The following is a 16,180-nucleotide window of genomic DNA, read 5'->3' on the forward strand; positions in this document are numbered from 1 at the left end:
CCTATCTCTATACACAATCGCGCAGGAGTCAGAGATTCAAAACCTGAATTGAGGAGGGTTATCATTCAGTGTATAACATCCCAACTTAGGGTTTCTTAATCATGTCTCTGAAGTACTCTCTCCCCGCGTATGTCAAGTTTTAGTTTTGCAGTTTCATTGGCCCACAGTAAATTGTGCCCTAAAAACTTTACATGGAAAGTTACAGAAACAAACTGTAAGGTATGTCACATGCCCTTCTCAGTAGCATGATAAAGTCCCACATCATCTCTTTTCATCCTGTGTGGGACACAAATCACACCCCTGTACCTACACTAAACCCCATAGAACTGTCCACTCTCTGAATCTTTAAGCTGCAAATCTAGGGACTCTGCCTACCACAGTTGAACACTATTTAAAAGAAAAGTCATATTCAACTGAACATATACAGAATTATTTTGTTTTACTCCCTAAATAATACAACAAAACAACTAATTACATAGTGTTTATATAATATCAGGAACTCTACAACATCTAGAGATGGTTTAAATATATAAAAGGGAGCACACAGATTGTACACAAATGCAATATCATTTCCTACAAGCACTTGGGCATCGCCAGATCTTGGATGTGATATGTGTATGCTGGAACCAGACCCTGCAGACATCGAAACATGATCATTTAGAAAGAGTTTGGTACATGGTATCAAGCCATCCACTGGGGACTTGAATATATTCAAATATAAGTAGGGGGCAGAAAGCAGGACACTGTATTAATATTTTGGAGTATAACATACTTCATTGTCGAGTGTTTTCCTGTGAACTGTAAAGTGTCAGGCACACCCTGAGTTCTGTTCACTGGATTTTAGTAACACTGTTATTCCAGATGTAATGACCAAATGCAATGACCAAAGTGTTTCCAGTCATTGTCGGATGGGAAGATTTTGTTTTGAGAGTCACCATCATGGATCATTTAAGGTGAGGATGATTTAAAATGAGCTAAGGTCATGCAGTTCTCAGATTGTTACAAAGATTGAACATGAAATTATCAGAGAAGAAGGAACTTATTAGCAGTCCTCAAATTTCATCTGCCACTGAAATCTGGTTATACCACCCCTGAGTGACTCTCTCTGGCAACGCTGTTTCACCTAGAGGACTAAATTTACCCCCAAACAATGGGATTAGGGTGAGAGTAAGCATAGCGCCCCTATTGGTGGGTCTGAGGTACTGAGAACTCTTTCAGTTTTGCCCACCAGGCTGAAAGTGATGGTAACTGTACTGAGTTGACTGTACTGAGAGATGTCTCCAGGATGAGGAAAGCATGGATGCAGGAGGACGTTATCAGAGAAGTTGGACAAGGAAAAGAATAACTGAAGGAAAATGACTGGCCCACATGTGATTGAAAGCACCCCTAGGTTGGGGGACATAGGAGACTGAAAGAGGAAACAGTGTCTTAGTCGCTGTTCTATTGCTATGAAGAGACGTCGCGACCATGGCTACTCTTATGAGAGAAAGCATTTAATTAGCGTTTTCTTACAGTTTCATGTGGTTAGTCCATGGCTATGATGACATGGAGCATGGTGGCACATATGGCACTGGGGCAGTAGCTGAGAGCTAAATCCTGATCCACAGGCAGAGAGAGGTGGGAGGGGAAGGAGGAAGTGGAGGGGGGAAGGAGGAAGTGGAGGGGAGGAAAGGATGGTGGGGAAGAAGGAAGGGGAGGAGGGGGGAAGGAAGAGGGAGAGGGGGAGGAGCGGGGAGAGGGGGAGACAGAGAATGAACCTGAGCACCTGGCATGGGCTTTTGAAACCTTAAAGCCCATCCCAAATGATACACTTTCTTCAATAAAGCCACACCTCCTAATCCTTTCAGAGAGATCCACTCCCTGGAGACCAAGCATTCAAATATAAGAGCCTGTGGGAACCATTCTCGTTCAAACCTCCACACATAGGAAGCCAGCCACTGCATGCAAGCTCTCCCTGAGAAGGTGAATGTATTGTTCCTGCCTATGAATATCAGACTGCAGTCTCTTCAGTGTCTTAATGCAGTGCACACAGTGAACCCTCTGAGAAATTTCTAGACCTGCAATATCTGTGTGGGGCTGTCTAAGGTGGCTCTTTAAACTGAAGCCAGTGAGTTCTCTGCTTCTCTTGCATGCTAACAGCCATTTTGGACTATCCCTCTTCCAGTTGTACAAGCCAGTCTAAAAATCCCCCTAATGAACATACACACACACACACACATACATACACACACATACACACACATACACACACACACATACATACACACACATACACACACATACATACACACACACACACACACACATACATACACACACATACACACACACACATACACACACATACACACACATACACACACATACACACACACACATACACACACACACATACACACACACATACACACACATACACACACACACACATACACACACACATACACACATACACACACACACACACACATACACATACATACACACACATACACACACACACACACACACTCCTATAGAAAACACTGAGAACTGGGGTTACACTGGCTTCATCTACTCCAGCAAACGGGCAGGTGTTTTCCAGGAAGGGCTTCACCTGCTTTTCAGACAAGAAGACCACAGACCACCAGGAGTGACTGGCTCAGTAGCTCAATACAGATGCGGTGGGCTCTGACCAGGAGGAGAGAGAGCTCAGAACCCCTACTGCTCCTTTGGGAAGCAAGACCTCCAGCTGCCAGTTCCTCTCCTTCCTCCACAATCTCCCCATCCTTTAGACACCAACTGAAGACGTGCAGCCTACACTGTTTACTCCTTAGTTCTTTTCCTTGCCCGACCCATCACGTAGTCACCCTCTGAAAGATCCAAAATTCTAAGGTTCTGGTTGTAGCCAGATGGCTCTCACACGTTGTGTGACAAATTCCAGCGACTCATCCATTCCTGTCGCCTTGGGGGAAGAAGGGAGCAACTTGTGCTTCATGCTGCCTGAAGGAAAGAAACCTGGAAAGATCATCCCAACCCCAGCAGCCACATGCTCAGGCCAAGCAGGCCAAGACATGCTGCTCAGACCCCAGCTCCACCTAAACTCAGGGCGAAGGCAGCTTGAAAGAACTACGTTTTACCTGTTTTTATTTTGTACTCAAGCTGCAGTAAATGAGGCATGAGTAAAGAGAGGTTTCTTTAAAAAGGTTTTCTCTCTTTTCAGGGTGAGTAGACAAATGTGAACATCCATGACTTGGATTCAAGTCTAGGCCAGTTCCCAGGAGGTCAAATCCTCCACTCTACCCAAGGTAGCTAAGATGTGTAGGCACAGAGGACATAATCCTTTTATGTTAATAAAAGTGCCAATGAGCTTTCAAATTCCTGTGAAACTCAACTGGTGGCAGGGAGCCCTGGGGGATGCTAGACAATGCCTACACTTTACAAGCAGAGAACATCCCTTCAAAAACTTGGGGTGAGAGAGACCACTGAGAAGGCTGCCAGAATGAACACAGGATCCCAACAAGGATGAAGGTGGTGCCTGAGCATTGTTAATCTACTTACAAGGTAAACCAGAAATACCTGGTGATTGATGGACAGGGCTTGAGGGTAGGAAGGAGAGTGTAAGAGTCGTGCCAGGCTCCTGCCTTGTTCTATATTGAATTTCTGAACCATCATTCTGAGGGCTGTAAGAGGGGGCACTTACTGAGGCCAATTTCTTCCTACAAACTGACAAACACAGTCACATCTCATTAGGAGGAAGACTCTAGAAGCTAACCTCAAGTGAGCAAAAGGATTTCTCCCAGGAAAACAGAAATGATCTGAAGAAAACAATGAGTCTGTTTTCATGATTATTTGCTGAATTTATTGCCCAAACAGCAACATGGATGCTAAAGAGATGGATCCTGCTACAGCTTATGAGAGGTTTAGAACTGGCAAGATGGCTGCACAGATAGAGGTGCTTTCCTCTGACCTCCACATATGACATGTGTGGCATGTGTACTCACGTGTATTGTGTGCACATGTGTACACACACACTAATTTTAAAAATTATGTAGAAACAAGAAGCCAGAGGTAGAGGAGAATCAGAGCAGGGGAGAGAGAGGGAAGAAGAGAAGGATGCCTGGAAAAAGGACTGAGAAGGAGGACAAGGACCCTGAAGATGTCAAGGTGAAAACAAGGCACAGGCCAAAAAAAGATACCAATAGAAAGGCCTAGAGTGATAAGATAGAACAGAAATTAATCCAGAACATGACAAATCTATAGTAGGCAGAGACAGTAAGATCAAAAATTAACAAATGGAACCTCATTAAACTGAAAATCTTCTGTAAGTCAAAGGACAAAGTGGCAGCCTACAGAATGGGAAAAGATTTTTACCAACTCTACATCTGACAGAGAGATGACATCCAAAATGTATAAAGAACTCAAGAAACTAGACATCAACAAATCAAATAACTCAATTAAAAAATGGGATACAGAGCTAAACAGAGACTTCTTGACAGAGCAATCTCGAATGGCCAAGAAGCACTTAAAGAAATGTTCAACATTCTTAGTCATAAGGGAAATGCAAGTCAAATGTAAGAACCCATCTTACGCCATGAGAATGGCTAAGATCAAAAACTCAAGTCACAAATAATGATGTCAAAAGTGTGGAGCAAGGGGAACACTCGCCATTGTTGGTGGGAGTGCAAACTTGTGCAACCACTTTGGAATTCAATTTGGCAGTTTCTCAGAAAATTGGGAATAGATCTACCTCAAGATTCATCTATAACACCCCTAGGCACATACCCAAAAGAAGATCCACCATACCACAAGGACACTTGCTCAACTATGTTCATGGCAGCATAATTTGTAATGGCCAGAAACTGGCTCAACTGAAGAATGGGTAAAGAAAATGTGGTACATTTACACAAAGGAGTATTATTCAGCCATTAAAAACAACGACATCATAAGATTTGCAAGCAAATGGATATACCTAGAAAAGATCATCCTGAGTGAGGTAACCCAGACCTAGAATGACAAACGTGGTATGTACTCACTTATAAGTGGATATTAGCCATAAAGTACAGGATAACCATGCTACAAACCACAGACCCAAAGAAGCCAAATAAGAAGGAGGGACCAAGGTGGACACGTAGAAGGGTAAATAGATTAGACTAATAGACAAAGGGTAGATGAGGAGAGAGAATGGGGGAGGGGTGGGAACAGGAGGGATGAGGTGAGAAAGAGTCCTGAGAGAGACAACTGGATTAGAGGAGGGCATTTCTGGAACAATGGAAACCCTCAGGAATCTATGAGGGTGACCCTAACTTAGACTCCTGGCACTGGGGGATATGAAGCCTGAACAAGCCATCTCTTGTAATCTTGCAAGACTTCCAATGGAGGGATGGGGACACTAACCCAGCCACAAAACCTTAGACCCACAATTTGTACTGCCTACAAGATGTGCAAGGGTAAGCGAAAGAGCAGAGTTTGAAGGAAGGACTAACAAATGACTAGCCCAACTTGAGACCCATGCCATGAGAGGGAGCCCACTCCTGATACCATTAATAATATTCTGCTGTACTTACAGATAGGAGCCTAGCATAACTGCCATTAGAGAGACTTCACCCAGCAACTGATGGAAACTCATGCAGAGACCTGCAGTAAAACAATAAGTGGAACTTGGGAAATCCTGTACAAGAGGGGGAGGAGGGATTGGAGGATCCAGAGGGTCAAGGACACCACAAGAAAATCCACAGAATCAACTAACCTGAGCCTATAGGTACTCATAGAGACTGAACTGACAACCCGAAAACATGCATCAGATGGACCTAGGCCCTCTGCCACATATGTAACAGTTGTACAGCTGAATCTTATGTGGGACTTGTAAAGCAGGAGCAGAGGCTGTCTCTGACTATACTGCCTGCCTCTGGGTCCCTTTCCACTAACTGGGCACTCTTGTATAGCCTCAATAGGAGAAGATGAGCCTAGTCTTACTGCGACTTGATGTGCCAAGGCTGGATGATATCCACGAGAGGCTCCCTTCTCTGAGAAGGGAGGAGGGGAAGATTGTGAAGAGATGGAGGAACTGGGAGAAGAGGAAAGAGGGGAAGTTGAAATTGGAATGTAAAGTAAATAATTTAAAAGATATATTCAAAAAATCTATTGCTCTAGAGTACCATATCACATAGGTAGTAAACACTGCCCCCCCCCCGATCCTCACCCTCACCCCTACTGAAAAAATGAACAATCCCATTGTGCTCAGCACTCCCCTGTACCTGCCTGAGTGGCGCCACTCCCAAAGCAGCAGCAAAGGCCAGGAGTTTTCTAACAGGACACATGCTGTTTATCTTTGACTTTTTCAAACCCCACCTTTCCACAGCAGCATCCTCTGAGAGTAACTTCAGAGATGGATCTGGTTTCCTGCTTGGAAGTAGAATTTTTGCACTCACTGCTCAATACCCAAACCCAAGTTCTTCATTTTGTTTTTATAATAGTTCATTTTATGCTCCTTAGGACGCAGATTAATAAATAGAGAGGACGTCTGGTCAAATTGGGTGAATTAAATTTGCTAAGAAAATGAAGTCATAGGGCAGAGTAACCTTTGCATTCATAAATGCAGAAGAGTTCTTTTTTTTCTTCACAGATGCCTGGTTTGAACAAATATGCATTAAAATGCCTGTGAAAACATTTTCCAAAACCAACAATGATTTGTTTTAATGTAGTAAATATACAGGTCCACATTTTATAATTTTCTATAATGGATATATGCTACTTGTGTAATGTGAAGGATATTATCATCCACACTTTCTGGATATTATGTACATAGTGCGACAAATTCAAATAGTGACTTGCACTGTAAGGGAAATGATGACCACATTCTATGGCTAATCCCTGACTGAACAATAAGATATCAGAGAATAACAAGAAAAGACCTGACTTCAGTGTGGACTTTTTAAGAGATGGGGTGAAAGAACTATCAAAGTCTATAAAGGGAAGGATATGTCTTATTCGGATACAGGGACCAACCACCACACTAGGAGGCATCACTAGTAAAGAAAAGGCTTTTCAAAACAAGAATCATACTATCCAGTCAGTAGGAAAGTTTTGTTTAAAATCCAGAAGTTTCTCTAGATTAAGTGTATAAATCATAAATCATATTTGAGGAAGAAATGGTAACAGCATTGTACTAGAGCGAGCCACCAGCATCCTATCTGTGATAGCAAGCAGTATGCTCCTCCCAAAATACATAAGGACAAAGATCCATGTCAGAGATGACACTATTGATGACATGTGGCACAGTATGAGTACAAGCAGCACTGGAAGTCACGTGAATTCTGCAGTGAAGCTGCCTCCCAGAAGCACTTGCATGTGTAAAGATGATTCATCTTAAACTTGATTGTTTTGTCATCTTGAATTTTTTTCTAGTAATATGCTGATATAAACATTGATCTGAAAAGGCTACACTAAGGATTGCCTGAAGGCTAGCTGGGTTAACTAGGTTACAATCTAGACACATGCAAAAAAGAAATACATGCAACCCTTTTACTTTTTTTTTTTTTTTAATTTTATTTTTTTATTGGATGTTTTATTTACATTTCATATGTTGTCCCCTTAACCCATCCCCCACCCACCCAGGAACCCCTTATCCCCTCACCCCTCCTCCTGCTTCTCTGAGGATGCACCCTTACCTACCCCCCCCCCACTTCCACCTCCCCACCCTCAAATTCCCCCCCCCCCCCGGAGCATCCAGCCTTCATGAGACCAAGGATCTCTTCTCCCACCTATGCCCAGCAGGGCCCTCCGCTCTTACATATACAGCTGAAGCCATGGATCCCTCCCTAAGTGCTCCCAGGCTGGTGGTTTAGACCCTGGGAGCTGTGGTTGGTTGGTATTGTTGCTCTCCTCATGGGGCCACAAACTCTTTCAGCTCCAGCAGTCTTCACTCTAACTCCTCCATTGGGAACCCCATGATCAGTTCAATGGCTAGCTGTGAGCATCTGCCTCTGAATATGTCTGACTCTTGCAGACCTCTGAGGAGACATCTATATCAGGCTCTTAACAGCATGCCTTTCCTGACTTCCACATCAGCATCTACCTCTGGTGACTGCACATGGGATGGATACGCAGGTGGAATGGTCTTCAGACGGCCCCTCCTTCAGTTTCTGTCCCTCACTTTGTCTCCATATTTGCTCCCTTGAATATTTTGTTGCTCCTTCTAAGAAGGACCGAAGCACCCCCACTTGGTCTTCCTTCTTCATGAGCTTCATGTGGCCTGTGAGTTGAATCTTGGGTATTTCAAGGTTCTGGGCTAATATCCAATAATCAGTGAGTGAATACCATGTGTGTTCTTTTGTGATTGGCTTACCTCACTCAGGATGATAATTTCTAGTTCCATCCATTTACTTAGGAAACTCTCGAATTCATTGTTTTTAATAGCTGAGTAATACTCCATTGTGTAAATATACCACATTTTTTGACTCCATTCCTCAGTTGAAGGACATCTGGGTTCTTTCCAGCTCCCAGCTATTATAAATAAGGTTGCTATGAACATAGTTGAGCATATGTCCTTGTTATATGTTCTAGCATCTTCTGGGTATATGCCTAGGAGTGGTATAGCTGGATCCTCAGGTAATGCTATGTCCAATTTTCTGAGGAACCACCACACTGATTTCCAAAGTGGTTGCACCATCTTGCAGTCCCACCGACAATGGAGGAGTGTTCCTTTCTCCACACCCTCGCCAGCATCTACTATCACCTGAGTTTTTAATCTTAGCCATTCTGACTGGTGTGAGATGGAATCTCAGGGTTGTTTTGATTTGCATTTCCCTGACGACTAAGGATACTGAACATTTCTTTAGGTACTTCTCGGCCATTCGAGTTTCCTCCGTTGAAAATTCTTTGTTAAGCTCTATACCTCATTTTTTAATAGGGTAATTTGGTTGTCTGGAGTCTAATTTCTTGAGTTCTTTGTAAATATTGGATATTAGCACTCTATCAGATGCAGGATTGGTAAAGCTCTTTTCCCAATTTGTTGGTTGTCGTTTTGTCCTATTGACAGTGTCCTTTGCCTTACAGAAACTTTGCAATTTTATGAAGTCCTATTTGTCAATTCTTGTTCTTAGAGCATATGCCATTGATGTTCTGTTCAGGAACTTTTCCCGTGTTTTATTTTTCATTTACCTCTTATGACTTTCATGCTGCTTTTGGCCACTAGAGGGTGGATTCTAGCTATGATAATCTATACTGGCTATGTGGGGGAGGGGTTTCTTAAAAATTTAATCACAGAGGTACTATAAAAGGATGCCTGTTATGAAAAAAATATATGATACCAGAAGAGAAAAATCCAGCCAATAAAGTGCATTTAAAGAAGGAATACTGCATTTTGGCAAGGACAGACACCTAGCTGGTCTGCTCCCATGAAGACACCATATCCTGAGCCATCCTAGAGGAACCATTGCACTCAGAGCAGCAGGATTTCAGGATCCCAGAGGCAGGCTGAGTCCCACGTGTTCTTCCACCCAGGAGCTCAGGATCACAGGATCACAGAGACATCTGGACTCTGAGGAGTTCTGACACAAGCAAGATAACTGAAAACACAGGCTCCAGTCAGAGACAGTGAGTGCAAGTAGCACTAGAGTTAACCAGATGGCGAAAGGCACGCACAAGAACATAAGCAACAGAAACCAAGTTACTTGTCATCATCAGAATCCAGTTCTTCCACCATAGCAAGCCCTGGACACCCCATCACACCGGAAAAGCAGGACTCAGAATTAAAATCACTTCTCATGATGATGATAGAGGACTTTAAGAAGGACATGGATAACTCCCTTAAAGAAGTACAGGAGAAAACACAGGTAAACAGGTAGAAGCCCTTAAAGAGGAAACACAAAAATCCCTTAAAGAATTGCAAGAAAACACAACCAAACAGGTGAAGAAATTAAATAAAACCATCCAGGATCTAAAAATGGAATTAGAAAGAATAAAGAAATCTTAAAGGGAGACTACCCTGGAGATAGAAAACCTAGGAAAGAGATCAGGAGTCATAGATGCAAGCATCATCAACAGAATACAAGAGATAGAAGAGAGAATCTCATGTGCAGAAGATACCGATACCATGGAAAACACTGACACAACTGTCAAAGAAAATGCAAAATGCAAAAAGCTCCTAACCTAAAACATCCAGGAAATCCAGGACACAATGAGAAGACCAAACCTAAGGATAATAAGTATAGAAGAGAGTGAAGATTCCCAACTTAAAGGGCCAGTAAATATCTTCAACAAAATTATTGAGGAAAACTTCTCTAACCTAAAGAAAAAGATGTCCATGAACATACAAGAAGCCTACAGAATTCCAAATAGACTAGGCCAGAAAATAAATTCCTCCTGTCACATAATAATCAAAACATCAAATGCACAAAACAAATAAAAAATACTAAAAGCAGTAAGGGAAAAAGGTAAAGTAACATATAAAGGCAGGCCTATAAGAATTATACCAGATGTCTCACCAGAGACTATAAAAGCCAGAAGATCCTGGACAGATGTCATACAGACCCTAAGAGAACACAAATGTCAGCCCAGACTACTATACCCAGCAAAACTCTCAATTACTATAGATGGAGAAACCAAGATATTCCATGACAAAACCAAATTTACACAATATCTCCCCACAAATCCAGCACTTCAAAGGATATTTGATGGAAAACTCCAACACAAAGAGGGAAACTACAACCTAGTAAAAGCAAGAAAGTAATCTTCCAACAACCCCAAAAGAAGATAGCTACACAAACATAATTCCACCTCTAATAACAAAAATAACAGGAGGCAACAATCATTTTTCCTTAATATCTCTTAACATCAGTGGACTCAATTCCCCAATAAAAAGACGTAGACTATCAGACTGGATATATAAACAGGACCCAGAATTTTGCTGCATACAGGAAACGCACCTCAGTAACAAAGACAGACACTACCTCAGAGTAAAAGGATGGAAAACAATTTTCCAAGCAAATGGTCCCAAGAAACAAGCTGGACAAGCCAAGAATTGGCTTTTTGACATACAGTTCAATGCCACAGAATTGTGAGATGGAAAGCCAGATGGGATTGGGGTTGTTCCAGATCAGTATGGTGCGTGGAATCTATAATGTTGACTGTGTTTGGGTATTTATTTCTTTCTCCTCCTCCCCCTCTTCCTCCTCATCCTCCCCCTCTTCCTCCTCATCCTCCTCCTCTTCCTTGTCCTCCTCCTCCTCTTCCTCCTCCTCCTCTTCCTCCTCCTCCTCTTCCTCCTCATCCTCCTCTTCCTCCTCATCCTCTTCCTCATCCTCATCCTCCTCTTCCTCTTTCTCCTCTTCCTCCTCCTCTTCTTCCTCCTCCTCTTCCTCCTCATCCTCCTCCTCTTCCTCCTCTTCTTCCTCTTCCTCCTCCTCCTCTTCCTCCTTCTTTCTTTTGAATATTCTATTTCCCCTGTCAATTAACTTGGGCCATTCTCTGTTAAACATGTGCAATTCAAAAACAAAACAAAACAAAAAACAACAAAAAACCCACAATATTAAATACCAGAGAAACTTCTCTCACTCCTTTATAAACATTTTTGTTAACATACTCCTCCCAGCTTGGCTACAACCCAGATTGCCAGAAACTCAGACAGGCTATATGTGACTTTCAGAGGCACAGCCTTGGCTAAAGACTATCGTAGAGGTATTTCAGCCAACAATACTGCCTTTAAGTAATTGGATTAGAAAGAAAATTTCAAAATATAAGTAAACTGGCACAGAGACACAATAATTTGAGGCCTCCTGCATTCTGCTCCAGTTGCCAATATTGAATTAAAGATACACAAGACATCACACACATGTCTAAGAAGTCATAAAGCAGGGAAACTCAAAGGGACATCGCTGTTTGCTGACTACAGACTCGGGAAGAACATGTGGTTGGTAATATAAAGAATGGAACTTGTTGGAAAGAAAGTGGAAGACAAAGTACAAGCCACACAGAGTTAGGAGGAATGAACAGGAGGTGGTTAATGCCCATTAACCTTAGCCTTCTCCAGGAACCAAAGAGAACAGTTTTGTTTTTCTTCTTTTCTGCCAAAACTTTATCTTATAGAGGGAATATTTTATGAGGTGTGTGTTACTATATGCATGTATGTGCATGTCTGCGTGCATATGCATGTAATGTGTGCTGATCCTGGCCCTGAGATTAGCTCAGGCAAATGGAGCATTTGCAAATAGGAAGCAGCAACTTGTACAAATGTGCATGGAAGGCCAGCAAGGTGCCTCAACTTTAAGGCTTGATGGCAAGCGACTGACTTCGGATGCAGACTTCTGATCTCTACACATGGGCTATGACACACAGGTTCTCATACACAGAATAAACAAATATAAAAAGTGCATTATATTAAGCCTAGCCCTCCTTCACTAATCTGGGTACCCAGCTGTCAAGTGAAGAAGCCAGCCAGGACTGAAGAAATGGGAAGTTGAGAAAAATACGTTCCTGTGACCCCACCACTCAAGCTCACAGCCAAGCATTATGAGTGAGTCACTCAGGAGCAGCTGACTTGCCAACCAACCACAAAAGTATATGTGGGCACTGCCCCTGCTGTCCGGAGCAAAAAGGAGATTCCAGCCAAGCCCTCACCAAGTCATCCCACAGGGTCATAAATAAATTATCGATGGTTACTTTCAGCCAACAAGTTTCTCAGTGGTTTGCTTTGCAGCAATAACTGATAAAAATGTTTTGTTTTCCAGGAACAATGCCTAAATTAAAGGAGTGAGACCACCCAGACAGAAAAGCTTTCCAGTGCCAAGGAACTGGCAGGAAAGGAAGGCAATTTTAGGGAGTGGCTGGTAAAGAAGAGCTTTTCTAAAACCACAGCCTGGGCCCCACTTCCTCCTTAGTCTGTTTCAGTTGCTGCTTCTCCATCCGAAAGCCAGTGTCTTACCAGTGAACCAGACCGCAAACAATTTGGCTTGTGATTTTTTTTTTAAATCTGTGCCATTAAAACTATCTGGGGGCTGGAGAAATGGTTTAGTAGTTAAAATCACTTAATGTTCTTCTAGAAGACTGAGTTTGATTCCCAGCACCCACACGGCAGTGCACAATTGTCCTGAACTCCAGTTCCAGGGATACAATGCTCTTTTCTGACCTCCACAGGCCTTAGGCATACATGTGGCACACATACATACATATAGGCAAAATGTATACATATATACATTCACATATATAAAATAAAAATAAACAAATCTTTTTTTAAAAGATCTAGAATGATAAAAATGATATGAAATGTGTCATTAAGACTTAAGTCCAGGAGCTGAGCTCAGAAGTTAGGAACAGTGACTGCTCTTCCAGAGGAAGATGTGAGTTCGATTCCCGGCACCCAAAGGGCTATTCACAACCATCCATCGCTTCAGTTCCAGAAACCCAATGCCCTCTTTGTTGTCCATGAGCACCAGGCATGCATGTTGTACATAGACATACATCCAAGCAAAACACTCACATATTAAAATATACAAATCTTTTTTAAGGATCTGTTAGTTAACTCCAATGAAGCCAATAGAATTTTAAAAACAAGGCTGTGGTGTCATAGGGGGAGGAAAGGGTGAGGGGGGCAGGGCACAGTGTGCTATAATAACCATGAGCTGAGACTGGTCTATATGAATAAAAGAAAGAAGAAAAGAAAGAAGAAGAAAGAAAGAAAGAAAGAAAGAAAGAAAGGAAGGAAGGAAGGAAGGAAGGAAGGAAGGAAGGAAGCCATGTGTCAATCTTTTTCAGGCAAACTTGAATGCTCTAAATCTTCATTAAAATGGAGAAAAAATTGTAAAAAGCATCAGCTTCCACAATGAACTTTAAAATTGAAAAGCAATGGGCCCAGTGAGGAACAAGTTTGGAAACACAGGGCTTGGTCCTCAGGACTTTGTACAGATTCAATACACCAAAGAATCTTCAAGTGTATTGAAGGTCAGAAGGCTGGGAAAATAGGACATACAGAAGAGTATTCATGTTTGTTGTCTAATTCTAATATAGACTCTGGATTCAGGTTATCATCAATCACAAGATGATATCACAAATGACACTCATAGTTTCAGGGTCTCCAATGATTAGATTCCAAAGTCCAAAAAAGCCACTGTCACTGACAAGATGGGCCATCATTTCTACAGAAGACTTGCTGTGGGAAGTTTAGGGCATCAAAGCTTATTTCAAGGTAGAAAACTAAAAATAACAAAAGTAGGAAGAGAAAAAAAAAACATTTCAAAGACCATGAAAAGATACTACATCCAGAAAATCTGTGGTTCACAATAACCAATGCCAACACAATAACCAACTTTCAGGGATTTAGAGGGAAAGAAAAATTGAGAATGGGTAACAAGGACCCCAGAAGTGACCCCAGATGTCTATCAAGAGAAACTTCTGGAGCTGATAGTACATCTGTCTGTCAGGTGGCTGTGTCTACAGGCTGAGTCACAGAAAGGCAGGCTCCTTTACTGAAATGCACTCGGCACACTTCAGACCGAGGCAGTCATAAATTTCCAACCAAGCATCCCTTGGCATCAGTTCCAAAGCTGTCTGTGGATAGATCTTCAAAGACAGGATGGAAGTCAGGGGGAGAGGTCCTATCCTTTCAGAAAAGTTTTGTTCCACGTCATCTTAGACTTGGACACCTCTGTGCCTGGATGTAAGAACTTCTACTAAGAGTCACTCACTGACTCACAGTGAAGGCCACCTTCAAGTTAGATGTCTGAGAGTTTGTCTTTGTGATTGTTATGCCAAAGTAAGAGGCCAAGGTCACAACTAATATAGGAGATGTTCCATAACTTCCAAGAACTCTAGGCTTTGGTCAAGAACAGTGGGTCTGTAATGTTGAGCAAATACAGATTAAAATGAGACTTTTGTAACTTCTACTTCCGGGGATCTGGACTTATAAACCTTGGTTTCTTTAAGAGAAAATAGGTCAGATGTTTGGCACAATGGCTGGATGGAGTAAGTTCTCAGAGATGGAAGCAACCAAAGGCACAGTCAGCCTGGACAAGGTCACTGAGATCATTGCCCGAACCCCCAGAGCAAATCCATGTGGCTATCAACTCTCAATTCCATGTGCTGAGTTGAAGGAGTTACAAAGACAACTAACATTTTAAAACTCAGGTTAAAATTTTCATTTTTCAGTCATTATCACCCTCAATGAAGGAGACCATTTAACTCTGTTTTTATTTACTCTGAGGCAACAGAAGCCCTGGGTCCTTATTGGCTACATTCAATTCCTTGTTTCCTCCCTGTCTAGTAGAGTCAAGGACAGAGAGATGGCAGCCATAAGTCTCTCGCCATAAAGATTGGTGAACTAAAAAATCCTTCCCTTACAAAGCTCTGTCCAGCCCCCTCTGACCCTTAACTATTCATCACCTTAGTCACAAAAAGTCAGGAGGAAGATGGCAAGCAATCCTTTAATCCTTGGACAATTTAGTGTGTATATATAACTGGTGAGGAAGTAACTGGAAATGGGCTTGACAGTAGAAATTGAGCAAAGATAATATTCAACATCTTATTGTTACATGGTTATCTTGGGGTTGTTTTATTACTGGAGACTGAACCTACATCTTCATGCCTGGCCTGCCAGGCAAGTGCTTAACCACTGAGCTGTATCTTCAGCCCTGTTTTCACTTTGTTTTGTTTTTTGTTTCATTTAGAAACTGAGGTTGTTGGCCCAGATAAGCCCTGAATTTATGATCTTCCTGTCTTTGCCTCTCCCGAGTAGCTGGGATGCTAATATTTATCTTTTAATGTCTTAGACAAAATCCTGCTTTGTCTTACTCTACCATGGCCTCTGATTGATACTTAATAGTATCGTGCTTGTCCCATTGTCCAGTGGGAGACGATAGGACTCCATGCCTCATGTAGTAAGCCAGCTCCTAACAACTCTAGGAATTTATCTGCAAGTGACAGGAAAGCTTCGATGTTGGTGGCTGTTTTTATTCTCCCAAGTACTTAGTTCCATCAGCATTTCCAAGTAGAGATTTAAACTGTTTTTGATTATTTGTGAGTGTTTGGTTTTGGTTTGGTTTTTCAGTGATGGACAGGTTACAAATAGTGAGGCAGACCTCCATGGATGAGTCTGCATCTGCTTAAACAAGACTTCCTTCCTTTCTTCCTTCCTTCCTCTTTGAGACCAGATGGTTAAACACCACACACACACACACACACACACACACACACACACACACACACACAC

At 42.2% G+C, this 16,180-nt stretch overlaps 1 protein-coding gene across 1 annotated transcript in view; it reads right to left on the reverse strand.

The window, feature by feature from the left end:
* The window catches only part of Dner (delta/notch like EGF repeat containing), a 190,073-nt gene that overhangs the window by 44,868 nt on the left and 129,025 nt on the right, over positions 1 to 16,180 (reverse strand). The window lies entirely within an intron of this gene.

Source organism: Grammomys surdaster, unplaced genomic scaffold (assembly GCF_004785775.1).
Source record: "Grammomys surdaster isolate TR1022 unplaced genomic scaffold, NIH_TR_1.0 125846, whole genome shotgun sequence".
Classification (NCBI taxonomy): domain Eukaryota; kingdom Metazoa; phylum Chordata; class Mammalia; order Rodentia; family Muridae; genus Grammomys; species Grammomys surdaster.